The following is an 11,589-nucleotide window of genomic DNA, read 5'->3' as shown; positions in this document are numbered from 1 at the left end:
TCTAATCCCTTTCTGAATATGCAACAGCAACCAGCATACAGTAAATCCATCATGTGGGAGTCAGACTTCTTTGTACAGAATGTATGCACAAATGTGTATTTTTTATATAAAGGAAAAAAAGACTCCAACAAAGATGATAACATTACACTTAAAAACAAAATCAATATTAAACATTGTTCTTAAAGGACACTTGATACTAAATGGAATTTTCATTTTACAGCTTTGAAAGCTTGAAAAAAAATTCTTTCCGTTTAAAGATTACCCCCAAATTCTTTTCAAATGTAGTTGTGCAACCTTCCAACTTGCTCTTCCTTTGAATCCTTACTGTTAAATATCTTCCATCTTTTTAGGTATAGCACTTCTCATTAGAAATCTGCCTATTTATAAAGTTGTAGAGCAATGTCTTTTAGACAACAGAAACTCTTTTTTGATCTTGTGACATGTTTTGTATATTCTGATAAAATCTGTTGAACATTTCAGATTGAATTGTTATTGTTTAAGAAATTATGCACTAGAATTGATATTTCAATTGTGAATGTTGTATTTATCCTTTTCTTTACAAAATCACCTTAAAAGTTACTGTAATAAAATTGACAAATTATTGTAATAAAGACTGAACAATCTGAAACAGGTTGATTTTATTGAATTGTTTATCCTAGAAATTACAAATGTAGAAAAACAACCATACTTGCTCAGAACCGCATCAACATAATCTTGTAATATGACATTAGAGGTTGAAATAAGACTTTAGTATTTTTTCCCGCTTTCTGATTTCTTCTCCTTCTATTTGATGCCATTATGATTTTTTGCCTTTTCTTTTATACACCTTTTTATTGCTTTTTGTATTCTTAGTGGTTTTTAGCCTACATTCTTAGACTTATTTTGTTAAGCAAGGAGACTAAGCATCTTAGAAGCCTTGTTGTTAGGGATCAGTGTGCCCCAGACCCCAAGGTCCTCTCCAGAACACATTCTGTAAACTAAGACAGAACCATCCAGGGGAAGGCTCCTTGGGGAGAGGGGCTCACTCGAGCCTCTCACCGGGGAATCTTTGATAGACATGCTAATTAGTAAGACCTGTAATGTTATACCCGATCTATTGTGTGTGCCCATTGCGGTGTGCATTTCGGCGCATTCCACTTGGATGTGATGCACCTAAGGATCCTTAAAATAAATACCAAGGTAAAATCCCTTTTTCCTTCTAACCGTGTTTGAGACTCTTGATTTTAAGACCAGGAAAAGGCATCACATTAAGTCAAGCATTTCCACTGTAAAAAAAAGAATTTTTTTGCTGGACTGCTATATAGTGTTTGTCACTATTTTAGTCCTCATCACAAGACAAACCATCCATCAGATCTAGGATAGCCACTAGTTTAAGTTACACTCAAGTCAGAAGGCAGAAATCTATGCATCCATTCCACAACATCCAGAAGTTTAAAAATACATTAAAAAAAAAAAAGTTTAGTGGGGTAGTCTTAGCAGATTTCTTTTGTAAGATAAATGCAGAACATAATATAAGCAAAGTAGGTAGCAATGTTTCTAACTATCAAAGCAATGACACTTTGGAATAACCTTGCACTTAAAGCAGCAGAGAAAACAATGTAAATAGAATTCTGATGAATACTGAGCAGTTTAAAATATGAATAAAAGGATGATGTCTTCTGCCATAGTGGGTATGTTCCATTAATTTATTTCTTTTTGTCTTTCCTCTTTGTTATCTTCTTGCACTGAATTTGAAGATAGTTTGCTCGAAAGAAAGTGGAAGGTACTTTTGACATGTAAATACCTCATAGAATATTATACTCAAATATCCTTAACTTTACTTGTGTCTTCTACAGAGTTTTCAGAAATTAACTATAGGATTTGCATTTAGAAAATAAAATTTAAGACAGAAATAATTGAAAAAAGAGCAGACGTGGAAACAGGTAAGACTTGGGTTAACACAGATGTCACTTTATTGATATCCCACAGAACTAGATGATCTTTTAAGAAGGAAAAGAGAAGAAATAGCAGACAAAGACAAGTCAAGCATATCCAGAGGAAAAAAAAATGAAGACAATATTTTGATGTTTTAAAGACGGACTTAAGAATTGGGGGGAGGGGAAAGGAAAGAGGAAAAATAAATGATTGCTAGAGAGGCTTTTAATAATAGAAGGGAGGGGGTATTTTTAACCAAGGTTTAACTGATATCAGTGTAAAAAAGTGTAGAGGGAAAGAAGAGGTAATTTCTATGTGTGTTCACAATATTTTAGTGGTATTATTCATGTAATGAATATAAACAATATGTTCACAATCATACATTTATATGGAATTTCAAAATAGAATAAGATAGCTTTGTAACAAGGACAAACTGCTCTTCTCAAACATGTCTCTTAACTGGAATGATGTCAACCTGATGGTGTTCCATAACCACTACCAGACAACAAGCAATGTATGTTACTGTAGGCTTCAAAGCCACTGAAGACAGTGTCAAAAGCATTTCTTGTTATCATAAGCAGTGTTTTTTAGTTAAAATAATATCAAAGATCCACAAGCCACTTAACTACATCTACAGAAACTACATCAAAAGGAAAGAAAAATATTTCCCATAATTTAATTATTAATGGCAATCTCTTGTTTTTTAGTTGCTTAATGAGAGAAAAAATATTAGAGATAGTTGATCTGATATGTGAAGTAATTTTCCATTGCAGATAAATTATTACAGAACCACTGCTGGTGATTCCTTTTGCTTGTATTGCAGCTCTCTTGAAGAACTAACCTACTGAAGTCCTCAGTTTCCAGGTACTAGTGAACACCTAGATATGACAGCCTGCAAGACCAAGTAAATTCCGGATGCAATCTTGTGTTTTTAAACAATTTATAACTAGACCACTAATTATTTTTCATTCCTGCCTGTACTTTCATAGATGTTCCTACTGTACCTTCTGAGGACAGGAAAGTTTTGTTCACATGACTATCCTGGACACTGTTACTTACATTCAAAACAATTCTTGTTCAATAGTATTTATACTTGAGGGCATGCCAGCAAGTCAAAGGGAGCTGACAGAAATTTGCCAACAGGAATGTCTTTCCCAGGAAGGCAGAAGCCAGTGGGGTGCAGGCTGGGGCAAGCAGGGCCAGGCAGCAGCTCTGGGTGATGACCCCAGAGGGCAGCAAGCGGCCAGCCCCGCACACGGGCGGCAACGGGGGACAGCACTGTCTGAGCATGCGGGCACAAGACAGCCCCAGCGCTTGGGGAGGGACTGGCCCCTCTCCACTGTGTACATCAGATCACATCGTGAGTATCACCCTGCGTGCAGGGTAGACACCCACAAGCTGGCCGGAGGTGAGAGGAAGCCACCAAGGCAGTGGGGATGGACCCTTTGCCCTGTGAGGAGAGGCTGTGAGGCATGCTGAAGTGATTTTTCTTCCATTCTTATGCCAAGATTGATAAAAAGGATATAATAAAAAAATATTTGGCTACTATTTTACGCAGTTTATCATGGACATTTAAACACACAGATATTGACAGAAACTAAATGACTGAGCTATGTCAGAATATAATAATAGTGGGAATTTTCAGCAGTATGTTGAAATGTGGATGTGATATAATACATCTGCAAGTACATTTTTAAACACAATTACAATAGGCACATAAGTTACTGAAAATATGTTGCTATAATGTAAATTTTTCATTTTTGTTAAAAGTAGCAATTTAAATTAAAAGGCAGATGTGTTTTCTGAAGTTCAAAAAAGCCTGTGATATGCACTAAGTTTAGCAGATTACCATTTCTGAAACATGAGAACAGAACAAATATCTCCCCAATACACAACATTTTCCCTTTAGAATCACTTTTCTTTCCCTTCCTTGCTCCTTTTTAAGCAATTTCATTAAAGCTAATTCATCTTGTATTTTTTAACCTCAACAAGCAAGTGATTTTTAACTAATTGAAAAATCACTCACTATTACTGACAATACTACATCAAAGGTCTATTTTGGATATCAGGTTTCCAACAAATTCACCAGCTTAATATAAAGAAATAAAATAGACTTATTTTTGTTTTGTGGGTTTGTTTTGTTGTTTTTTGTGGTTTCTTTTTTTTTTTTGGGGGGGGGGGGGAGCAGACAGAATCAAGAAATAAAAAGGTAATAGAACTGATTCCAGTATCAATCAGTCCTGTATTTTCTTGTCTGTATGTTAAAACCAAAAGGAGAAAAAAATCATGAACATGTACTCCAGACCCTGTGAATTCCACTTAACTATACAGCAACCATGTAATTTCTAAATAACCATAGATTATCCAATATCCCTCACAGGTCCTTAGGCACATTTCTTAATATATTTTAAAAGTAACATATTAGATTGGTTTAGACTCATATATAGAATGGAATCTGCAACCTATTTTGTCATAATTCTGGTTTAAATCATAGAGAACTGAAGAAAACAGTTTATTTCTGATTAAGGTAACACAACTGGTCAGCAATGCATGCAGGAATAACAGGAGAACTTTCTTGCAATACAAAAATGCAACAGATTTTTTTTTTTCCACAGGATCAGAATGAAGTAAAATTTCTCATCATGTAGATAACTGCATCTAGAATTTTCAGTAGCAAGTGAAGGAAATTACTCTGAGTACACATTAAATCCATCTTTTGCTACCCATAAATTCTCAATAAAATTCTTGGCCCAGGTCCCAGCCCAGAAGCTGCACAGTTGGAAAGGTACAGAGCGTCTGAAAACTGAAGTCACTGCATGGAAAACGGTCAGCAGATTTATTTCTGTGATTCATGACAACACATGAATCATGACAGCTTTTCATGAGGAAAAACACCTCTGCACAAAAAAGAATTTTCTTAGGGGTAGGTACTACACTGAAAAAAATTAATTCCTTGAAGGATAATACCCTACACTTCCTTTTCATCCAGACCTCATTATCTTCTGAATCTCATGCAGATTCATTCCTATCTTCATCATAAATAGGAATTATAATTAATAGCTATCACAGTATATTCATGTTCAGAAAAGAATACTGTTTCAGAGCCCACACTAATCTAGCAGTGGAAGAAGGAAGAAACATTGCTACTGAAAGAGGTAAGGTAAGGATGACACAGTGAAAACCTACAAAGAACAGAAATAAGCTTCCCATTCAAAAAATTATCTCTCTGTAGAACGATAAATAAATAAGACTTTTTGGGTAAGTTATAGTAAGCATAAAAAATTGTACTAAATGAGGCAAAAAATAAATCATTTGTTTTGAAAGCACACTCTAGTAACAGCCTCCTTGTAGCAGAAGAAATACTACATTTCAAGGTTGGATATTATATGTCCTATATCCTGTAAACAATTTTTTCTGATAAACTTGCTTTTCAGACTCTACCAACAATCTTGCTTCTGCAAAAGTCTGCAAAAAATCTGGTATGATCAGACTGACAAACATCTCGTCGCAAGTTCCAGTGGAGTACAGCCTACCTATTTGGATTGAGGCCTGCACTGCTAATCTGAAAGCCACAAGGAGGAGAAGCCATGGAAACCACAGAAGAACAAAAATGAAGCTGACTTGAATGTAACCTTCAAATAAGAACTTAATAAGAAAATTATGGAATATTAATTAAAAATACCAATAAATTAAACACATTCATCATGATATAACTATTGCTGTATGTGGCAATTGTTTATTGAAACCACATTGTGCTTCTTGATACTGCAATGGAGAAGGAGCAACTCAGGATTTATTCTGATTCTGTGGTCATCCATTCTTAGCTATTCAAGTACTTAGATATTAGAAGCAGAAACATGACAATACAGTTCTGCAAGTAAGCACTCGATTCTGACCTGGTTTTATTCAGGTCTAAAAACCCACTTGTTGATTTCTTTATATAAGCATGGAAATATATAAGCTTTGTCTATAGGCATGGTTGTACAAAGCCGTTTTTAAAACTATATGTTATTTAAAACTATATGTTGCTTTATGGCAACCATGAGATGAGGATCACAGAATCACATTAACATCCTCAATAAATAAATACTCAAGCAATGAAATAATAAAACAAACAAAAGAAAAGGAAAGGAGACCTAGAGAATCATATTTTCTGGCACTGACAATGAACATGTTAGAATCCAAGTCTTCTGATCACTGGTGTAATCTCTATACTCATTAGTCCATTTTGCTGACACTGTAATTACTGCAAAGTTCAGGGGCAGGAGTTTCCAAAACCCTTTGCCAGTGTCCTAGACCAGAAGCAACTTAATAAATCAGGGCAGGCTATGGCCCACATGACAGCCACGAAATACACAGGCATACAGACTTACTTTTAGGTCTGAAAACTAAATTTAGAGTCTGAACCCACACACTGATTTTTCAGTAGTTTACTTTTTCTAGGAATAATTCTCTTGCCTAATTTAGTGTGACCCAAAAAGGAAGAAGCTTAAGCACTTCTAACATTCTCTAATCCCTTCAGTGTGTTAACTCCCTTAGACAGTTAAAGCTCCTTAGACTGGATTGTCCAACCCTCATTCTCAGGAGGCAGCCTGGGCCCTAGTGAATGAGCACTGTCCTTTCATTTACAGTGATGCTGAGAGGCCTTAACCAGGGGTGGAGGACAGCAGACAGAGTCTGTAGAACTGCAAGAGGCAGTGTTAATCGCAAACTCTCTCTGTATTCAGTGGAGCTGAGAGAGCTCTGTACACCTTGAAAGCAAGAGAAGCACTCTTAAAAAGCCAGTGATCCTAAAGATATCTCAGGCCATAGTTCATAAGACTCTTTGTAACTACTGAAAAGGCAAAGCCGAAAGAATAATCTGTACGTTGTTCCTGTAGTCTGTTTCAAACAATTGTTTAGTGAGCATTTGCTAAGAAGTCTACATTATTTCAGACTTCTGAGACTTGCACTGCAAACATGGCATCTAGACAGGCATATACACATGACAAAGGGGTCCACATATCTGCAATTAGCCATATATGGCATACATATTGTATATGCACAAAGAAGGAAAACTAACAGAATGTTAAAGATACACTAGCCCTAACCCAGAATTATGAAAGTATGAGGAATTGTAAATTTGCAAACAGCTAAAGCAATGCAATCACATTTTTTACTAGCATTATCAGTTATTATTTATAACTCAGAAAATCACAAACATTTGCGCAGCAGTAGAAAAAGGTATTCTTAGTCAAGGACGTAGTCTAAGTCCAACAAAAAGGAGTACCTTCCTATAAAACCTTTAAATGAGTTACTCATTTAATCATCAGCAGCTGTTAAAAGATTACAGCTCTTTACACTCATGTTTTGCCTTCTGTAGAACAATTCAAGGTGAAATTCATGATCTCAGGTAGAAGAGGAAGTTTGGAATATCTCAAGTCAGTATCCTGTCTTTCTCACTAGAGACCTTTTATATTACTCTTTCATCTACTTGATGCTTACCCTTCATCTGTTGTTGTTACTTAATAAATGCCAAAGAACCTATTACATAAATTTTGCCAATTATATAAAAAAGAGGAATTTCTCATTTTAATGAAGCGGCACGTTATAAGACAGTGATGTTGAGTGCTTGCTTTGAAAAGCTAGACTTATACACATTTTGATTGTAATTACTATTCTAAACTAATTTTCTTCTTGAACAATTTACACTGTGTTTCAAAAGACTTTTATTAAAATGCACAGAAGCAAGACTTCCACACATAGAGAACATGCACATATTGTATTCATGCAAAACAAGCTACTAACTTTTTGAATTATGCTCATATAGAGTGGAAACAGTGTAATGAAAAAAGAGCTTCCAATACTTCAGTGAGGCAAACAGAAAAGCTATTTAATCTGATAGACTCTAGGAAAATTTTCAGTTGTCGAAGAGAGTTATCTGGAACAGATATGCATAAATTTAACTCTGTTTAAATACTGTGGTAGACCAAACAGTGTTCTATATCATTACACAAACAATGCCTTGGTTGTATTACAATTTTTCATCTTCCTAATGTGGGCAAGGCTTACAACTCAATCTTTTCAAAAATGGCTTCCTTTACTTCTGTCTCAACACCAGCACTCAGTTTGGTCGTGGGACAGTTTTGCCAGCTGTGGGACCGGGACTCAAAGCTTTGCTTTCTAAAAAAAAAAATTTAGGAACTGTTAGGGATCCAAAAACTCAATAATCATGTTTCTATTTTTGAATGGATGAAATTATTAAAAGACAGTCAGAAAGATGGACAAGAGTGTATTCAAATCTTTTGGTATATGAGTACCTGTAGACACTTAGATTTAAGGCAAGTGGCAAATGCCAGTGGTCCATCCTAACTTTTGTTTTAAATGATCCACAGATCTCTGAACGTGATTAATATCCCTGTTAAAAGCAGGTAAACCTTTGAGATAAAACCTTTTCTCTTAAGGCAATTTCATTTGGAGGAAAAAAGTAGCAATTATTATAAGTATAAACTCAGAAACATTCCAAAACATTGTGATTTAGATCTCTCTGAGCGGATTATTTTCCAGAGAAAATAACAAATAAACTTAAATAATCTTAAATAATTCCTGGTCCCTGGGAGCAAGTAAAAATACAGACAGCTCTGCATTATACTCCAAAATACTTAGGTCAATATTACAGTTTAGCGCGGACAAAAGAATGATTTTCAAGTAATTGGATCAGCAGCAGCAGCATACATAGGACTGTCTTAACTTGCACCAGAGAAATTTCTTTCCTACAAAAAGCAAATACAAGGAAAGGCTAGTCAGAGGAGAGCTCCTCCTATCGTCCAAGGACTTTCATTTATCTGTCATGTCATCAGCTGCATGGGGCAGGGCCTGTAATACCTGTGGTCTGGTGATTTCCCATCCATGAGGAGCTCAAATCTGGATTCTGCAGCATCATTTTATAACCATTTAGAGATACATGATTTCTAGCTGAGAACTTTGGAAATTCCTTAATCAACAGGCTGAGGATCCTCTACTGTTATACATAATATATTTAGAGTACAGTGTATTATTACACATAAACAATTCAGAGTATAAAGGAAAAAAAAAGTATGGCTCAAAAATAGAATAAATAAAATGTTAATGTTATTTATATTCTGAAAATTAACCCCTCCATCTAAAATGCACAAGCAATAAATTCTAAGTATCAGAATCAACTAGGAAAGAAGTTTAGATATACATCTATATTTTCTTCATGTTTTACATGGCTTACTTTTCTTCTTACTTCATAATGATGTAGAGGATTTCTAGTGAATAACTTTATCTCAGAAACAAGACCTCAGCACAGAAAACTTTGGATTTAATCTGAGGTTTTAAACAATTGCTCAGTGAAACAGATACTTTTTATAGAGTTACCTCAGAATTCCTGAATACCCAAAACTTGCAGGAACACATAAATAGGAATTTCTTGAAAACTGTAGGAGTATAATCCTTGAGACATTCTTTAAACTAGGAATTTCCTGAATCTTAAGTTTTCTGTCTAAATCCATTATATTTTAAATTATTTTCCCCAAGTTCTTAAATTATTTTCAATTTTTTTTTCCAGAAGAAGTAGAAAAAACACCGTAACTTAGGAATTGTGACATGTTCCTCAGTGGCTTCCTTTGAATAATTTTGTTAGTGTAATCTCAGCTACTGACTTTGAACAAGACAGAAAATGATAAAAATATGAACACTCCTTTGGTTTCTAGTAATTTTTTCCCTTGACGAAAATGACGGTGGAGCTACACCAAAAAGCTTGGAGCTTAGTGCTTATATTGAAAGAGAAAGTAAGAAAAAATGGCTAGAGTATTAAGAGGGTAAATCACATTTTCTCCAAGGTTGGAAATATAATGCAAAGATAAGAAAAGCATTTCTATGAGTATATTTCAATGACCAACATAAAGCCTTTACATAGGAAGTCTATTTTTCATTGGACTGAATATAACAATCCAAGATACTTTGGCTAACCTGCACTTTGTAAGACAATCTTGAAAAAAATTGCTTAAAACTGCCTTACAAGCAGGTAGTGTATTTCCTCACTAAACATCTTTACTTAAGTAGTTGGTTACTAGAAAACAAAAGCTCTTTTGACCTCTCCAGCTTTTGCAGAGAATTGCATGGCGTTACTACAGCATCACTGCTAACAGCTTTTAATGCATACACCCAGAAGCTATGTAAGTCTGCTCGCTGATTGTGGCCATTCTCTCATACTATTAAAGACTTACCTGATGCCTCTGAAGTACGCATCTTCGCCCAAACAGCTGTGGGGTTATGGGGATATTACTTTTCAACATCAGAAGTGAATCAACCATTTTGGATGCTCTCAGCAACCCACAAAAATAGTGGTAACATGGTCTTTTTTAGAGGAGTGAAGATACATACTTCAGAGAGTAACTTAAAAATATGGATCACCAGCCTGAATTTTCTCAGAAAGCATCAAGTCAGTTCATGTCTTCATCAAGGGAAATACAAAGTTTAAAGACTTTTTAAATTATAGTTAAAACACTAGCTGTTTAGCTTTCACTGAGGCTCTGTGTGCACACCAGTTTTGAAAAGATGCAAACAGAAAAACCTACCTTATGTGAGTCACAGGACTTCTAAAAAGAACCAGAGTGGGAGATGTATTGGGGAACTATTATAAAAGAGGCTGTTTGTGTTTCATTCATTACAAAACCAGTTTAACATAGGTTTTCTCATTAGATACACCATTATCTCACTGGAAATTAAAGGAAAAAAAGGATTGGTCCTATGAATTGAGAATGATTGATCCTGAAATAACAGTTTGTGCTTTCTTCTCTGGAAAATTATACTCTATCTCTGCTTCTATAACAATTTTTGTATCACTACAGCATTTGCAGCATTTATTTTGATATCTCAGTAATCATGTACTTTGATTTGTAGATACCTTACCTGTTGATAGACAAAGATGATGAATGGTCAGGATTACATTTCAGGTCAACAGTTCCCCTCTCAACTTAGTGCTGTGTTATATGAGGTATTACCATATCCCGCAGCCATAGGGAGGAGGAGAGAAGATCCAGCAGGCAGGAACTGTGCAGCAGGATTGATTTATTTAATTATTTTACAAACTCTTTTATAGACTTTTTTTCTTCATAGTCTAATTGGACAAAGGATCAGCCACCCCTTGGGGGTGATTGGCTAAAATCCTAAAACATCCATTGTCAAAATATTTTTCTACTGTACTATAAACAAAGCTCGGCAGGGTCGCAGGTGTTCATGGTTTATAAACACTGTGAATATCTTCTGTGAGAGAGAAAAGTATCCCACGGACTTAGAAAGTAGCAAGAAAAATTCTTGCTAGCAGCATTTTTGTATCCACAGTGAGGTAAATTGAAAAAAATGGAACCTTCTGTCTCAGAGCACTCAAGAAAAGTAGATGTTTTTGACCTTAATGTCTATGAACCTTTGAATCTACATCCATAAAATGAGAAAAATATCCTGTATATGCTATGGAGATTTTGTAAAACCAATTCACTTGTATTTGTGAAGCAAAAATTTGGAAGAAGTGCTAAAGAAAGGCCCCGGCTGAAACTAGTATCTGTCTTTGAAATAGACTACATAGCACACAGTGAACAAGTCATATACATTTAAAATGTTTTAGGCAAAATACCAAGAAGTTATTTCAAGTTCTTCCATACTACCTATTGC

This window comes from Corvus brachyrhynchos, unplaced genomic scaffold (assembly GCF_000691975.1).
Source record: "Corvus brachyrhynchos isolate BGI_N302 unplaced genomic scaffold, ASM69197v1 scaffold93, whole genome shotgun sequence".
NCBI lineage: Eukaryota > Metazoa > Chordata > Aves > Passeriformes > Corvidae > Corvus > Corvus brachyrhynchos.
Note: the sequence above shows the minus strand (reverse complement) of the source record.